We start from the raw sequence: 18,370 nt of genomic DNA on the forward strand, positions 1-18,370 counted from the left end.
CTCACCCAGGAGGTCTCTGCCTGAAATACTTCCCTGGAGGGGAGAAGCAAGGCATCCAGTAATTTTGGCAAGTTATCCTTTGGGAAACACGCAACCCCTAAAGCATCTGTGTATCTCAGAGAGTGTCTGAAAAGCTTCATGGTACTGAGCCTTAACACTTTTAATTGCATATACCATACTCAAGATCATCAACCCAGCAACACCGGCTCACGTGTGGTACATTACTGTATGGTCAATCTCCCTAATTATTCTTGAGTTATTTTTTCTGGTAGATCTACAGAACTATCAGCATAAATCTCAAAACATTTACCAGTCAACAAACTCAGCACAACAGACGTAAGTTTGGCCCTGACAAATGAAAAGACTAAGGAAAATGTATTTATTTGTATCAAATGTCCTTTCCTATAACCGTCAAACGGATTACAACTGCATTTCCCTCCTCGCCTTGCACCCTGGGATCCAGACATTTAACTAGCACACACTACAGGCCTGGATTAATCATAAATAGCATATATTTTTAAGTGCATTAATTATGTAACAGATGCTTCCAGGATTCCAATGGAGGTAATTTTTAAAATCCCAGAGTACCGTTTTATGAATCTGTGCAGTTTCAAGGTTGTTTTTAATTTGTGTTCAATACTACACTTATTTAAAACCAAGAGGTAATCAACCACTGCCTATTTTCTTTCTCCTGTGCAGGCAGGAAGGTGTACCCTACACTGTTAGCATCCAACATCCCAGCTGCTGATGGAGGGATGAAGGTTCCTTCCATTTCTTTGCCATGACAGCATATTTGGATAATGAGCCTATTAATTTCTCCTATTAATTTCTCTCCCTCAGACTAATTTCTGCCACTCAGAAGTCTGCCTTCTCCTGCACATTCCCACTCACATAACGATATATTCAGTGGCACATAGTGCACGTGGAGTCCTGCACAAGGACAGTGTGGCAGGGGACAGAGTGCTCAGGGTCTCCAGAGAATGCTTCATTTATTGATGGGGTGCCATGAAACAACTCTCATCACAATGCAAGCACACAGGCGCAGTACATGGGGTGGGTGAGCCACCAAAGCCATCCACCAAACCCCTCTGACCCACAAGTGTCGTGCAGCAGTAGCTGTTATCACAGCTATACCTTCAGAGGTCCTGCTGCTGGCTTGCTTTGAAAAATGGGAGTAAAATGGAGTTCATTCATAGTGTTCTGCTACACTAGAGAAAAATGGGCTTATCTCACTTACCTTGACGGGTAACAAACACAGCACATCCAGGTGTGGGGAATACATGCAGATCCACAACACTGTCTTGCTAGCCAGTTACCAGGAACTAGCTTGTACTGCTTGTACAGCCAGCTTCTGCTGCTAACCACCACAGGCAACTTTACCACCACCAACCAGAGATTGTATGGGTTGGCCCAGCTATGCACTACAGCAACAGGCTGGGGAACGGCTGGCATGGTGGAGATCCCAGTAGCCTTTGGACGTATGCACTGGAAAACCCCAGAGCAGGACCACTACAGACAACATGTCTTGGATGAGAAGTTTGCTTTTCTCTCCATCTCTGCACACCACATAATTCCTGGATTAAGTCACAGATCTCCTCACAGAGCTTCATCTCTGCTTTCATCTTCAACACTTAATTCATACTGTCTTGGAAGGTCATTTTTCCAGCCTGGTAAGTGGGAGAGCCCCTACCCTGGTAGCATTAGCTTGGGCCTCCCCCCTCAACAAACCCTGGTCTATGAGGCAAGAGAAAAAATACAGGAGCATGGAGAGCAATTAAGGCTCCAATCAGATGTGGTGTTGACATGTAAGAGCAAACAGTGAAAAACCCTGACAGAGGTGAGTGCTATTTAGGAGTATGTACAATTGTACATGCGAATACGAAACCTCAGCGCTCTGTGAAGAGAAAGGGTGAGGACACGAGCAGTTCAGGATTGCAGCTCTGCTCATCTGCACACCAGCCACCCCTGGGGAGACCTGGCAACCCAGGCTGGGCACAAACCAAGGAGGAGGAGAAGGTGGATAATAAGTATTTCATTCCTATTAAGTATTTTATTCTGACTGCTACTCCTTTCCAAAAAATAAAGGTAATAATTAAAAGTGATGGTTAATGCTTTGATGCCTCGCTTCACAGTCTGCGCATTCAAATTCCTCAACAAGACAATGCAAAAACTGGTAGTTAACGGGCCCGTCAGCTGCAGAAGGCAGACAACTTTGTGCAACACCAGGGAGGCCCCAGGGCGGGCAGCTGGGTTCTGGTCTGGGTCTCGCTTCCCCAGGCGTGCTGCAACCAGCTTCCTCAGTGTGCGGGGCTGCATGCCACCGCCAGACTATGCTGTCCACCAAGCACCCAGCATTCCTGCTGGTTCCAGCCTCCCCCAAAAGCATCCATCCGCTTTAAAGCAAAACCCACGGAGCAGCCTCACCCCGCCTCAGCATCAAATGCCAGTTATGAAGGAAGGCTTGCAGAGAGCCAGGTCACCCCACTTAGCCTTCCTGAAACACTCTACCGATGCCCTCCTGTCAGTGCATGGGGACAGCCAAGCACCCCGAGTTCTCATGGGCAGAGAGGGAAACCAACCCCAAGCACACAGCCTACCTGGTAGAGGGATTAGGCCCCTGCCAAACTGCAGCATAATTTCACCCCCATAATCCCCGTGACACATGTGAATGCCGACACGATGCCAGATAAGGTGATAGCACTCGTAGGCTGTACCTGCTTGGCATGGCTCGAGTGAGGCTCCCTCAGGGCTCCTCCAGTTTCGCTTCCTGCTAAACATGCACCTGGCACCCATTGCAGAAGCAATGAAAGTATGAGCCATATTTAAAGCTTTACTCAAACCCCCAGTATAAGCCTGAGCGAGCCCCACACCACGCTAACGACCATCCATGTCAACACCTGGGCTTGCAGATGGCCCCATCGCAGACAGAGTCCAGCAGCAGTGCCCATGGCTATCCCTGCATGGGCAGACACCGGCAGCGACACTCCCCAGCCACGTTCACACCACAGCACATCCAGCATTTACGTCTTGCACAACACTGAATGAACGGAGGCTATGGGTCAGACCCTTTCTGATGTAAACCCATGTGATGCTGATGAGCTCTGGCCACCTATATCCTTCTCAACTCCTGCTCTTTCTCTCAGAAGTTACCCAGCAGGCCGGACACAGCTTTATCCGAGTGTTACATGCAGCTCTATTTGCTTAGCACACAGGTAAGTCATTAACAAAACAACAAGAAACAACAGCAGCTGGTAACCTGGATATCTCTCAGTGCCTTAATCAAAAATACCCAGGCTCTGGACCAGCTCATTATCTACCGCTAACAAGGAAGAAGAAAACCCAAGGAAGACACAATGCCAGGCTTTTCAGTATGTGCACATTAACAACTTTAGTACCTGGCACTAAAGGAACAGCATTAAATTAAGAATTTAATGAAAACTCATACTTGCACCAGCTTGGCGGGGTGGTCCCACCAGCAGGTACTGCTGGGAGCATGTCCCAAGGCAGCTGCACAAGGAAGACTCCTCTGCCTACATGAAGAAGAGCGGGTCCGGGCACAAAGCCTCTGGCAGAAGTTTTACCTCACTGCAAAGCCAACCAAGAGGCATGAGGTTTATCAAGGGGGTGGCCCTGACCTCCTTGGACCCTCCCATGACCTCCAAAGAGTCCAATGAGGATGCTCAGCTGGCAGAAATGAGGATGCTCAGCTGCTTAAGTTAGTTTTCTGCTGGTCTTGCTTCCTGCACAGTCTCACCCTCAGGTCAGGCAGTCAGCTGAAGCCCAAGGGACAACGGGAAGCACCCAGGGACAAGCAGACAGATCTAAATCTGCTTAGCTGCAACATGAACCAAGCCCTCACCCTATACAGCACCAAGCACACTGTCATACAGTCTGTGAAAGCAGCGTCAGCCTTCATCTGAGAAAAAACAAAGGAGCAAAAGGCCTTCCACAGAAACAATTCTCATTTGATACATGTCATGAAGTTGTGAGCACGCTTGAGTCACGGCACACGTGTGGACCATTGTAATGCACTTGCACAGCAATGTGTCCTCCTCCTCAATCTGCTGAGAGCATCCACCAGGCAGAGGTTGACATGCGGAGGCGAATCAGCGCCGATGAACAGAAACATTAAGACACACTGTTCTTCAAACGGGGGCTGCACTTGACACTACTTTTATTTACCCAGAAAGTTTTCTGCACTGTATGCCCTTTCCCTTCCAATTTACCCACAGCATTAAGTAGAATCTCCATCCTGCCCTGGATGGTTCGCTGTCATCAGACAAGCAGACAGTGTTTCCAATATAGGCAGATTATTCTTTTTCTTTAGGACCTATGAGAAATACCAGTTGAAATCCTGAATATTATTTTTTAACTGACAGGGCATTATGCATAATATCTTCCACCCCCTCCTTGTGCTTATGGCACAGCGCAGGGGGGGGGGGGAAACAAAGAAAAGAGGGGGAATAAAATCTTCCCACCAGAATGTAAATATTTCTGCGTAACAAGAACAAAGTATTTCCATACAGGTTTCAATAAAGGATGACTGCAGGCCAAGTTCTACCCTTAGATACAAGCATATAACTCCAGTTAAAGTTCCTCAGAGCTGCCCAAGTTTATGCAGAGGCCAACACAAGCATTCTGCGCTCATGTACAGGACTGTGTGCTCAGGAGACCTCCAGCTCTCTCTCAGAAGACAGACGAGACCTGCTTCAAATCAGAGAAGAACTTCGGAGATGAGTCAAACCTGCAGGATTTGCTGCAATACTCGCTGCAAAAGAGGATGTGAGAACTGGCAAGTACTCTGTGTTTACTCACTGTGCCATCTAATTTTGGAAACTGGAGCTGAGATTCTGCGCTCGAGCACGACTCCGAGGGGTGGTGGGAAGATCCTGGCCACGTTACAAAGCTGCCTGTTGGGCAAAACTGGCATTATCTGCTTAAACGGGGCCATGGACTGACATGGGCAGAGGTCCTGCAGCTGGCAAGGGAAGTGTCCCTAAGGCAGACACGGCACCACATCTGCCTCTAGCCCAGGGGACGTGGTTGTGCGGGCAAAGGCTCACAAAAGGAAAAGCAATGCTCCAAAAATCACGCACTGCCTCAGCTAATGACACAGATTTACACAGGGTGTTAGCCTGTTTCGCTAAAAAAAGCCAACCAGATTTATTTTTTTTTTTCCTGGTGCAAACTGTCCTTTATAGACACTATAAATATCCCTCTTACTTCAGTTTAAGCTCTACTTCTCTTCCTCGTTCTCCCACTGACTTCAAAGATAACTTGCAAAACAAGATCTAATTTATCAGTATCTTTTGTCCTCGTGCCTTCCCTCCTGTCACTGCCTGGACAGGCAGGCTATACGACAGGGGAACCATTGCGTGGAGCACACAGTTTAGATTTGCCGCAATATTCACGTTTTTAAGCAGAAAATGAGAGAAAATACCTAGTTTATACTAAAGAGATCCCCTTTGATTCTGTCTCTCTAATTAGTTCTGTGTTGCACAAACCAGCATCTTAGAAAAAACACCCTGCTATAAACACCCAACTCAAATAGCTGCGAAGATATTCCTTGCTATCAGACACCAGTGAAGACAAACAGTGGTGGAAGGCGGCTGCCAGGAGATTATGCTGAAACAAATGCATTTCTGTTTTTCCCTTTAAATTACAAAAGATTATCATTTTACTCAGCAATGCCCCTTATTAAATTGAAACCCTCCACATCAGAATTAAATACGTCCTATCTACTCAAAATGAAGTATATTATTTATCACTAATATTTAATGACAAAAACCTGATAACTTTCTCCGATTATACCACTGATTTCCTCCAGTCATGCATCATTGGCTCTGCTGGTCATTAGCATTATCACAGTGCATAAACTCTGGCTTAGGCAGCAAGTTTGATAACAGAACCAGATGCCTATAGCTACTATTTTTCAGTTTGCTCAAATTTACTAGTTTACCTCTCTATAAGCATGCTTCTATCCACTGGCATCTTTTATAATCCCTAAAAATCCTAGTGAATAAATCTCCATTTCCATGCAACACGCTTTTGCACTATCAGAATTCCTCAGCAAATATAAAGCACTTACTGAAAAATCAGGTTTCCCCTTCAAGTGTCTGAGGACCCTTTCCCAGAAAGACCAATTCTGATCTGAAAAATTAATAGGAAAGACCCAGTTTTCTCCGACTGTTTAACACTAGGAATATGCCGCATAGGCTCAAGATATTTTAGTTTAATTCACAGGTAATGTTCCATTTCAACTTTTATGAAACAGCATTTTTTGAGTGCTGTAGATACTGCTTTTATAGCAGTGAGGAAAACTCAGAACAAGCGTACGTGGTACGACATCAGCTAAAATATACTAAGATGGGTTTCCCCCATTGTCAGTTAAATCCTGCAACTGAAATGACAGATTAGAAAGGTTTCCTGAGTAAGACCACCATTCCTTACAGTACCGGCCTTCAGAAAACTCAGGTTAGCCAGAGTAACTTTAAAATACTTGTACAAACAATCATTATGCTGCATACTTTTGACATTCCTATTTCAAAGCCTTTTAAGTATCAAGTGATTTAGCACTGTAAAATACATTTTCACTTTTCTGAATATACAACTCAGGAGCTTTACAAACCTAATACACATTATCTGAACAGCTACGCATGGGTGTATCATTTACAACTAACAAAAACACGTTCCTACTGCTATTTCAGAGCCTCCTTCTCCCAGCACTCATTTAATTCATCCAAAGAAGGATGAGGCCCCTGACACAACTTTTGATTAAAATACATTACCCAAGTTGTTAAGTTTTGCAATAGCAATAATGTGTTAACAAGCAAAATCTCTTCTCTAAATCTGCTAAGGTAGATATAGGCTGGGAAGTTCTGTACAAACATCCAGATAGATTCTTATTATATGTTCCATGCACAAATATTCAAAGATTTTATTCTCTGAGCCAAAACTGATATTTTTTTCCCCCTTTTTATTCTTTTTTAAACTCAGTTCACCCAAGGAAGCTCCCATGATTTCAATAGAGGTATCTGGGGCTTGGGCCACATAACCAAAGCAAAATCTGGCTGTCTTACGTACTGCACACGGAAATACACCTATTTATGAAATTCACCCGAGGGGAAAGAATAATTTACAGTACACTGATCAACAGAGATTGCATGATGCTGGCTGAAGGAGCCCTATTTCAGAAGTAGAGCAGTTATGAAAGCAGAAAGTATCAATACTAATGCATTTGGTGCCACTATTATGCTATTTGCTGGGCAGAATTCATATTACTCACAGAAAATTTTGGTTTGGGTATAGTTTCAGTATAACTACCTGCGATATTAGAAACTGGGGCCATTATATGCAAAAAGGCAGCGATTTGATGAAGTTAATGCCAAATTCTATGATCTCTGTCAAGGCAAAACAAAAAAAATGCATCAAGCCCTGAAAGAAAGGCAGCGAGCTCGAGAGGACAGGATGCAGAAGGGCTCACACACGCTTCCCCAGCCCCTGCACCTCTCACCATCCAGGTCCTTCAATCTGATCATTCAAAAGTGAAACAAGGTGAAATATTGCCATTGTTCTCTTTTGCCCACCTGCTCCTCCATCTCCCTCTCCAAAATGCACTTCTGACCCAAGCATCAGTCAACATCAAAAGCCTTGCCAGCCCTATCCTTCTCCAGACCTGGCTATTCCCAGCCACATCCAGCCTCAACATCTTCCAAACAGCCCAATGCCAGGAGCTGCTCTGTGATACCCCACAACCTCCTCCACTGCCACCGCTTTTATGGGGAGTTTTGCCACAGGAGGAAAGGAGGATTTACACCATCAATTTCAATGGTATTTTTCTTTCCAAACGTGGGAACTGGGCCGGATGAGCAAAGCGAGCTGCCTGACCGGCTAACAAAACTTTGTCATGAAGTTCATGGAAGACTGAGTTCATGACTCATTGCCAGCAAGGTTCCTATTGCAACATAAAAACTATTATGAAAATAAAAATTAAAAAACTCGGGCACCAAGATGAACACTTCGAGAAGGTTTTAACTTCTTAATCCCAAACAGACTACTCCTGAAACACGGCCTGCAATGGGCCCAGCTGACAAGTCATAAAAAGACAACATTGCAATGAAGATTATTAGAAGAGCACATTTTAGCTGCTCCCCTGGCATTCCCAGAAGTTTCTTGGGAAGAGGTCCCACCACGTTCACCTCCCACCTCTCCAAAGGCAGAAAGAGAACATAAACCTCACACTCGTTGCACAACACTGGGAAGATGCTTTTTAAACCTGATACCAGTTCCTAAGAAGTATCAGTTAATTACTTAATCCTCCTTAATGGAACAATTATCATTCTTTCAGCAAACAAGGCTGCGAGGATTTAACGTTTTACTGTGGGTTTCATTACAGAAATGGTAGAACTAATACCACTCCCCTCTCGTCTGCTGCAACCACTGATTTCTTTTTCAGCAGTTACATTTTCACTTCTGCAGAGCAGCCTCTGCAAGGCTCTAATATACAACAATCTGCATCGCTGTTTATTCTGCCGTGCAGAAAAGGACCAACCTCCGGACAGGAACACAGGTGGCCGCGGCACCAGGGAAATCAAGGCATGAGGCAGCACAGAGCAATGAGCCCCGGCGCGAGCCTGGAACAACTTCATCAGCATCCCGGGAACACCCCGTGGCTGCAGAAGAGGGGCAGCCACTTCAAAGGGAACCAGGGAGGGACGTTTGAATCCCGGCTCAGACAGCTCCTGAATCCCTGAGAACCCCTGGCCGTCTTTATTGGCAATAACAAAAGTCCTTTCAGGGCTCCACTGCTCGCTGCAATCAAATCCAGGCTCAGACATTACTCCTGCGAGCAAGTATTCTGCAGGAAGGGGGAAACCGGCATTGATTTTTGTGATCAGATGTTTAGCGGCTGCTCTGAATCCCCCCTCGCCATTTTATCTTCCTTTATCACAAGCTTTTTAATAGAGACATGACATTCTGCTTACTGCTGGGCTCCCTCTATTTATCTCTCTCTTAACAATACTTTGGCATCATCGGCTCCGCTATCTAAATCAGCAATAGTGCATGTCCGGTCACATAAAACCGGAGAGGGTTTCCCGAGATGCCTTGGGAAGTCTGACTACTCCGATTTACTGATGTGTTAATATGCCCGATCTCCTAATTAATGAACAAACAGCTTAGGCTGAGAGCTGGGGGAGGGAGACCGACACGAAGGCTGCAGAGAGAGCCCAAGGAAAGACACTTGACCCTAATTGTTAGCAACAAGATGACAAGACTGATCGGGAAGTACAGCTAAAACTCGGATCCAACATGAAAGGAAATGTCTGGCAAAGAGGGGAAAACTAACGATGCCGTTAGAGGCTCCAGCCAACCTGCCGAACTGTGCCACCTTCTGTCGGGCTGTCAGTGCTCAGCACCCAGCCTGGCCAGTGCTCGCAGCACCACACTCCCAGCGCATCCTGCTCTCCATGCCCAAATCCTCATCCTCCTTCCGTAACCCTACAGCTCCAGGAGTATGCACCCCAGGAACAGTAGGAGTTTGCCCCAACCCATGACTGGATGATGGGAAAATGCGGCTCATCCTGCACATTCCCAGCAAAACTTTGGCCACGTGCAGAATCCCAGCGGGTGGATTTTAAGCAGGACCAAAGTTTGGCTGAAGTTTCAGCCAGACTCAGTTTTATCCATGGCAAAACATTCCGCTTCCCAGACCATGTACCACAAAGGGAATGCCTGTACGGCTGCACCAGCAGGAAGGGTCCCACGCAGCAACCACACATACAGTACTTGAGGAAACGCTTCCATAAACATTCCAAAAAATCAGAAAAAAGGCTGTAAGCACTTTTTACCTGAGAAATCAATTCAGTCAACAGACTAAACAGTGCAAGAGACTGCGGTATGCACTCCGGGCCAGACACCCAGAAGAAAGTTGACTTAGAGACTGCACATCCAAGCGCTGCCATGCTGCAAGTACTACACAGCATCACACAAGGAACCCGCGCTTCCACCGTGCCTCAGAATGAACAGCAGTGCTAAACCAACTTATTGAGGAAATAGGCACTTCTAATAAAACACAACAGTGACAAGTATTGTACAGAGAGCGATTAGCAGTAAACAATACACTGGAGAATCACCCGAATAAAACATCCTGGGTATTTATTTCTGTCGCTTTCCCAGACCATTGCAACTGAACGTGAATCTGGGACGAAAAATGCCCACAATTAGTTCCAGAATAGCACTTCCAGAAACCCCACAGCCTATCAGATGTATGTAAATATTTTACAATCTGGGTTCCATTTCAGTAGATCTGTCAAGATATTTACAGGGCTTGACAGTATTTCTGTCTTTAATTAAATTTTCGCACACATACTTTAATGTAATTTAAATAGATTATTAGTTGTCAGAATATAGTATAAATTTTGTTTACGATTTAGTTACTTTAAGTACTCACATTGAGGAAACTCATTTAACCCCCTGACTGAGTAGCATTAAATGTTAAGATGAGACTTCTAAAGAGCTTCTACTGCCCTTTGCACTCTCGTAATAACCTTAAATTACTACAACTTAATTGCAATTTCAAGGCACTAAAGTGGAGATGTTTTAAAAACAGCACAGGGAGGGTCAACGAGAGGAGAAAAATTATTTAGTCCTCCTCAGGTACCAAATGCTTCTTGGAGAGAAACTGATTTTGCCCATGCTCTTCCCTTTGCTCAATTTCAATAGAAGACTATCCTGGTTTTCAGGATGGCACTGAACAAAAAGTTATCAAGATTATTCTGGATACTTGCCACATACAAACAGCCATTAGACATAACCCTGTTCACTCGCATGCATGGAAGAGATCGGTGCCAGCAGAACAGAAAGATAAAACCCTGAAGCGTATTTGCAAAGAAGGCTGCATGCGAGCAGAGCCAGCAGCTTCTCTGACTTGGTACCTCCAGTGCTGAAGTAAGAAAAAAGAGCACGTGTTAAAACACTCCAGACATCCCAACCAACAAATATCTGATCTCCTAAAAATAGAACAGCTTGATTCCTCTGCAGCCCCAAATGAAATATATATTTTCTTAAATTAAGACTCCAGTTCCCACAATTAAGTTCTTACTCTAACGACTGCATGATTTATTCCATCCTACCTTTTCCCCCCTGTTAAACACTGGCATCACCTTGTTACCTACAGTAGCTGCAATTCCCAACGCACCGCGAGCAGCGGGAATCAAACGGCACAATAGTTTGAGAGAGCAGCAGGCTGCGAGCAGCGTTTTTATCAGTGCAGAAGCAAGCAGTTCGAGCACACACAAGATCTTCTTCACTTCCTATTGCAACGAGACATCTTACGAGGATTTGGCCAACAGAAAAACACTCAAGATTCACGATTTAAACACCGCTGTGCTCTAGCGCAGCCAAGCACTTACGCGTGTCCTCAATGGCATGAAGTCAAGGACTCTGAGCCTGGCCCTACCTTTCTAAGCATTTGAATAAAGTTTGGTTGCCAGGACCTCTAAGAACAGTCGCAAAGACGCTGCTGATCCCTAGTGCACGACGTTTAGAAATTCCACTTAGCAAATGCTTTCTGATTCCTATTGCGTATCATATCTGCGCTGAACTGCTCACTGGGTGTGAAAACATGCTACTATATGTAGCAAGGGGGGAGTAGTTGGGGGGGGGGGGGGAGAAAAAGTTTGAATGATATGAGTTAGTGACACAGACCAAAAGCCAAATCTGCAGGCAGTGCTGTCAGCAGCAGGACTGGGTTAAGGCAGCACGTGCTGGATCGGGCCCTGCACAGGCAGAGCAGCTCACTGCGCCCTGGGCTCACCACTGGGAACCATGCCATACCCATTAGCTAGTGGGCTTTATGTCCAAAGCAGGGTGCAATCCATGTCCCCATCCTACTGACCACCCCCTGGTCTTTGCCTCAAGCCACCAGCCCTGTCTCACCCTGTCTCCCCAGTGGAGACTTAGAGGGAGAAGCTCCAGGAAGCAACTTGGTAGCAAGGCTCATTTGAGGAGTAATTACAGCGTGCTGTTTAATTCAAACGTAAGCTTAAAAACTAACAGCAAACAAAACACTTCTGCACCTGAGCTGCCTGGATACTGCAGGGCCTGATCCTGCTCCCCCCAGGGTGGGAATCCACCAGCAAAGCTCCCTCCCAGTGCCGTGTCTGGGCACACACACGATGCTGAGCTGGATGCGCTCCCAAGGGTAAGAAAGGCCTGAACAAACGCTGTCTCCGAAGAGAAATCCAGCTTCTTGTGAAACCTCCCTACACCATCCTCAGCCTGGACTCAGCTGCATAAAAATATTTCAGCTCAGTGCCTTGAAGTTGCAATTAAATCGTAGTAATTTAAGATTATCACAAGAGCAAAGGCCAGTAGCAGCTCTTCAGCAGACTCCTCTCACCACTTAATGCTACTCAGTCTTGGGGTTAAATGAGCTTCTTTAGTATAAGTACCTTAAAGCAAGTGAATCGTAAACAAAATTTATACTATTTTCTGACAGCATATAATCTATTTAAATTTATTAAAGCTTCTCACAGAAAACTTAAGATGACAGAAGTATCATTATGCCCTATAAATAACTGGACAGCCTTGCAGAAATAACTGTATTTTACATACATATCCTACATATGTGTGTGCATATGTTATTTCATTTGATATACAAATACATGCTCAACAGATATTTCACAAAAGGAATTACATTATCCGGTTCAATCTCTCAACATAAATGACCACAAGCAGTACGAATACTAAACGCTAGGCTGCAATCCATAAATTTGCCTTTTTACTACCAGCCTTTTCCCTAATTTTTACAATGCCGTGAAATAGGCATAATTCTGGAGCTACAAATGTTTACAGTATATCATATCAGGGATGATCATGCAAATTTTAGATCTTAAAAAAGGTGATCCACTCTAAGTGTAAAGCATATTGCAGCATATGCTGCGCAGTAATGCCCAATGCATAATTCTCTGCCCAACTTCCCTGCTCCTTCTCTCGCCTGTACAAAAACCAGTTGCGTTACCACCACCGGTGGAACTGATTTAAGCAGAATATGTTTATAGATGCTAAAAACCATTACCCATTACCCAAAATGGCTTAATAGCATATGTGTGCCTGTTTAACACACATACTTTTTATTGTCTAATTAAAGTATATACCATAAAAATCTACAGGCTTTATAATAAGTTATGCAGGACAGTTATGAAACCTTACCTTATAAAAAGTATAAAGTACTTATTGTGTGATGTGCACTGCTAATTAAAGAAATACTTATGCAAAAAGGTTTGGGATTTCTGAATTCCTCAGTAGATGTGCACTTGGTCTGCCTCCTGACTAATACCCATTAGGGCAATAGCCTTTTCCTCAGCTATATGTATTTTTTAATAATAGATATCCCCATTGTTTTGGAATACTTTAAAGCAACGAAAGAGATGGCACATTCATAGTTTGCAGTGAAGTTTCTGAATACAAACATGAGAGTGTCAAGCAACAAAAATAACCTAACTCCCACTGGGCAAGTCTGATTAATACTTAAATCCTAAATGTCTGTTGAAGTAAAATCAAATCTCCCTTCATGCTTTTTACTGCTATTTCCACAAAAAAAAAACCACCACAAAACCCTCCACAGTAACAAAGTCTCTCTCACATAGCCATGAAGAGAAGTTACACACAGTTCTGCAAAAACCCTCTCGTATCAAAACCAAGGTGCCATCCTGACCAGTTAGTGATATGTTTGAAGTAAAGATACTACAAGTTTTCTAAACTTCAGGAACGCAGCCACACAACACACGATGCTTAATCACCACCGAACTCCTCTATTATACATCAGCACAGCACTTACACACAGAGGGGAAAAAAAAAATATAATCCATGTTTCCTTACAATTCAGAGATCCAGAAATAAAAGCTGAATTCCACAGAACTCTTACGGTTTTCAACATTACACTACTGAAACGCCGCCTTCCCTGCAGCTCCAGGAGCATAAATAAAATCAAACCTAAGTCTCTCTGAAAGTGGATACAGTGTGCTCCAAACCACTGTCCCTTCAAATAAAGAGTCAGAAAAAAGCCAAACTCAAAACCCAGCCCATACACAAAAAAAAAACCCTGAAGTTTGCCGTCAAAACCAGGAGCACCAGAAAAGCCTCATTTGAGATTGCAGTTATTTTCTCCAAGTTATCCTTTGGTTTCACAACAAAGATCAGCATTTGTAATGGTCCATTTCTGCATAAGTGAACATATAGCCTTGCTGCCTGATCGAATAGTCCAGAGCTTTCAGTGAGGCAGCTCCTGACAACAGCCCAGCAGCAGCTTTGTTTGATCTCTCCTGCCTTCCTTAATCTGGGTTGTCAAGGTTCACTTGTTGGAGGCTGTTTACTTTACTTTTTCCAGAGGAAAAAAAAAAAATCTCTTTTTTTTTTTTTCCTGTCTCTCATACAATGACTAATCCAAAGACTAAGGGGGAAGAATGCTGCCAATGCAAGATGTTAAAGCTACAATACCTTCTTGCAATGAGATTTTAGCCGACACCTTTTGAATGGTAACTAGTGAAGAGCTTCCTCCCCCAGCGCCCTGGTCCATTCAACATGCCTGGGAGATAGTTCAAATAAAATGTGCAGAGGGGGAAAAAAAAAAGGATAAATTGAAACCAGCAGCCCCGATTTCCCCATCTTCCCCCAAATCTGGCTGTGGAGATGCACGGTGCCTCCTTGCCTACACTCGCTTCTCTGAGAACTCAAATTATTTCAGGCTCTCTCAAACTTACAAGAAGCAGGAGCTGCTCAGCAGTAACAGAAGCTGTAAAAATACTACTCGATCGAGTGAAATGCCTATTTCTCCCTTGGCTGCAGCATTAAAGCAAACCATGGATGAACAGCACAAGTTTCTTCGACGACATTCCTGAAACTTTTGTCTAATTAAGAAGCTGTCATTAGTGACAGCAGCGTTTGGTCAGAGCAGGTAAAACCCAGGTTTTGAAAAACTATATGGAAAGGAAATCCAGTTTAGGGAATTGCTTTAATATTTATAACCATCCAGCACCCCAGAAATCAGCAGCCTGCGTTGGGCAGACACGCTGCGAGCGGTACACATAGATTACTCACTCAAAGAACAGTTACTAAAAATGAAACCTTAAAACTTCTGAGCACAGAAGTTGGGCTCCAGCTTCTCTAGAAAAGCGGCTCGCAGATACCTCGGGTGGCTACGGAAGGTCTGAGCGCTGCTGCCGCCAGCCTTGGGGGGAGATCGGGGAAGGGGGAGGGAAGGGGGAAAAAGAATAAAAATAAAGCCGTAATCTCACTCGGTTTAGTTCACTCAAAGCAAACCCACGCAATTAAAATCATTACAGCGAAGTGGAAGGAGGCAGGCTCGCTCCGCAGCCAGCCCGGCGATGCTGTCCGCGCCGGGGCCGCCGGATCGTTAGGAGTTGCGCGGGGGAAAGGGGGGTGTGTGGATGATGCGCCCCGCGCAGCGCTGCCCGCGCAGCCGCCACCGGCTTTTTTTCAGGGAATAAAAAAAACCCAAAAGACAGAGCACCGGCGGGGCGGGGACGGAGGCGGGAAGCGCGGACACGCCGCTCGGACGCCGCCTGCAGCGCGCAACCGGGGAGGCGGGCTGGGCTGCGCGGAGCGGCGCGGAGCGGCAGGTGCGAGGGGCGCAGCGCGGCGCGGCCCTACTTACCGGGCACCGGCGGCTCCGCGGCGGGCAGCGAGCCACGGGGCTCCGTCCCGAGACTCCGCACCGCGGGTCTGCGCGGGGACGGGGAGACAGACACACACACACACACACACGGAGGAACGAACACGTGAGGAATGCGCGGTCCGCACCCGCGCAGCGAGAAGTTGCGCCGGGCTGGGGAGATGCGGATGTTTATTAAAACACTTCGTCTCAAAAAAAAAAAAAAAAAAAAAAAGGGGAGGGGGATGGGCGCAGAGGGACCCAGGGGTGGGGGGGATGCGCGGAGCTCCGCAGCTGCGGAAGGACTGCGCGGGTGGAAAGCGGCAACAGGTGCCCGGAGCTGAGGGGAGAGGGGCGACCGGGCCCGGGGGGGGGGGGGGGGGGGAGGGGGAGGGGGGGAGGGGGGCGCGGCCCCGCCACAACTTCTTGCCCCGAGTGCTGAAGTTGGGGCGTGCGCGCCCCTTGCGCGGCGGCGCGGGGGGACCCGGCGGAAAGCACGAGGAAGGCGAGGAGAGGGCGGGAGACGCCGCATCCCACAGTCCGCGGAGGGTGCGCGGGGCGGGGGTTGGGGGGGGGGAAGTTTCCAAAGTGGGCGGGTAGCGGCTCCGCAGCCCGGGGAGGGGGTTCCGCACCCGCGCACAGCCGCTGCCCCCCCCCCGCCCCCAGGTACCGCGCTGCCGGCGGTCGGGGGGGGTGAAGAGGGGGAGGAAGGTAAAGGGGGGGTGGCCGGGCACGTGGGGCCGGCGGGGGGGAAAAGTGCAACAGCCCCGGAGGAGCGGGGAAAGTGTCGGGGGGCGCCGGACTCACCCGCAGGACTCGGCCTGCCGCTGCCCAGCACGGCGCGGCCCCGGCGCGGGGCTTTGCCTCTCCGTCCCGTCCCTCCCTCCCGTCCCTCCGGCACGCCGAAGCCCGGGCGGCGCGGCGGCGTGCTCCGCCGCTCGGTAAATAACAATAGAGCCCTCCGCTCGGCGCCGCGCCCGCGGGGCCCCGCACGCCGCCCCGCCGCGCCCCCGCCCCGCACCGCCCCGCGCCCCCCCCTCCCCGCCCCGCGCAGCCCCGCGCCGCCGCCCGCGGAGGGAGGGCCGGGGGGCGGCCGCGACACCCCCGCGGAGGGAGATGTTGTTATTTTTTGCTGTTGTCAGTCTCTGACGTCACATCCACCTGCTGGGTAAACAAGGCTGGGTGCAGGGGAGAGAACCATCAAAAATAAATCAAATCATCAAAGCGGGGCGGGGGGGGGTGCGCAGGGCCGCGGGGGGGAGCCCCGCCGGTGCGGAGCTGCGCGGAAGCCGGCCTCGGGAAAGGGGGGATGCGGGGGGGCGGGTCGCGGGAGGCGGGGCAGCTCCGCGCCGCGGGGAAGAGAAAGTGGCCGCGGAGCGTGCTGCGCGGTGCTGCGCGCCGCCGGGAAGAGTTCAGCGAGGGGGCAAGCGGGATGGGGCCGCCCCGGGAGCGGAGGGCAGCGCCGCGCACCCCGAGTAACTTTTCCGCGGTCCAGGCGTGCCGAGGAAGCGGGTGTCAGGCCCGCGGTGCGGGGGGATGAGGGAGACCAAGGAGGGCCTTCCGCGGGTGAACCGTGGAGCCCGCCTTACCTGCGCGGAGACGAGACGCGGGCGCTGTCAGCTTTTCCACCCCCCGCACCCCTCCCGTAGCGCACGCCGCTGTTGGCGCAAACACTGCTTTGAAACACTGCGCGGGTGCGCAGCGGCGCGCACCGGCCGCTGAGCGGGAGTGACCCGCCCGAGGTGTCGCTCCGCGGGGCTGTCCCGGCCGTGGGTCCTCATGGCGGGGGGGTGCGCGGAGCGGCTGCGGTCTCGGCCGCGCAGTAGGGACTCCCGCGGAGGGGTCAGCGTAGCGCCCGCAGGGGGGAGGCAGGGATGGGACGAGAGCCGGGGCTGGAGCACCCGAGCGGCCCCGGTACTCGGCACAGAAAAGTTTAAAGCCACCGATGGGCTCGGCCAGGGTAAGGAGCAACCGGCGGCCGCGGGGCCGGACGGCGCGGAGGCTGCGCGGGAGGAGCGGGCCCCGCCGGGATGCACCCTGCCCTTGCCGGTGCCGTGGTCCGCTGTCGCAGTGCAGCCAGGCAGGGATCTCTGGCGGGGCTGGGGAAGGCCCGCGCTCCGCGGGGATGGAGCCCGGCGGTGGCCGGGGCGCCGCAGGGCAGGAGGCAGCGGGCGACTTTGTTCGGGGTAAAACTCTTTTCTTCCGAACGCGGGGACCGGCGAGAGCCCGGATTCCCCTTCCTTTGTGTTTATTTTTTGGGGCGATCGCGTTCGGTTTCCCGCAGGACCGACTCAAAGTTCCCGAGCCAGAGGGGGTTTGAACACCGCTTGAAGCGATACCAGGCAGCGAGCGAACCGCTACCGCGGGGGCAGCCACGGCGCGGCCCTTCCCCTGTGCCATCCCCCGCCGAGTTCTCCGGTCTCAGCCCGACCCATTCCCGTTTCCCTCCGTTAGCCGGTCCCGGCCCATCCCTGTTGCCGTGCGTCCCGGTCCCGGTCCAGCCGCCCCGCGGGCAGCTTGGAGCGCAGGGCCGGGGTTGCGGCGCCACCTGTCGGCAGAGGCTGCGCATCGGCGCGGGGACTGCCCCGGTAGCAATTAACACCTGGAATTACAGTAATGGCGAGGCACTTATGCCTAATTCATTGTATTTTAAATAATTAAGAGGGGGAAAATCGCTGCAAATATTTGCGAAGCCGA

The 18,370-nt window shown here is 49.0% G+C and overlaps 1 protein-coding gene across 13 annotated transcripts in view; it reads right to left on the reverse strand.

The window, feature by feature from the left end:
- The window catches only part of FOXP1 (forkhead box P1), a 386,145-nt gene extending 368,640 nt beyond the window's left edge, over positions 1–17,505 (reverse strand). For 3 of the 13 annotated variants that reach the window (XM_062630321.1, XM_062630324.1, XM_062630335.1), the window contains exon 1: positions 16,481–16,673. The gene's annotated coding sequence lies outside the window, so the exon portion shown is untranslated. Of the gene's footprint in view, positions 1–11,370; positions 11,390–11,411; positions 11,636–15,676; positions 15,754–16,480; positions 16,682–17,262 lie in introns of those variants that run through there. The other 10 variants (XM_062630334.1, XM_062630333.1, XM_062630323.1 and 7 more) reach the window with 9 other exon arrangements.
- Between the last annotated feature and the right edge of the window lie 865 nt (positions 17,506–18,370).

The sequence above is a fragment of the Pezoporus occidentalis genome, unplaced genomic scaffold (genome assembly GCF_034315485.1).
Source record: "Pezoporus occidentalis ecotype Australia unplaced genomic scaffold, CSIRO_AGI_Poc_V1 ctg35, whole genome shotgun sequence".
NCBI lineage: Eukaryota > Metazoa > Chordata > Aves > Psittaciformes > Psittacidae > Pezoporus > Pezoporus occidentalis.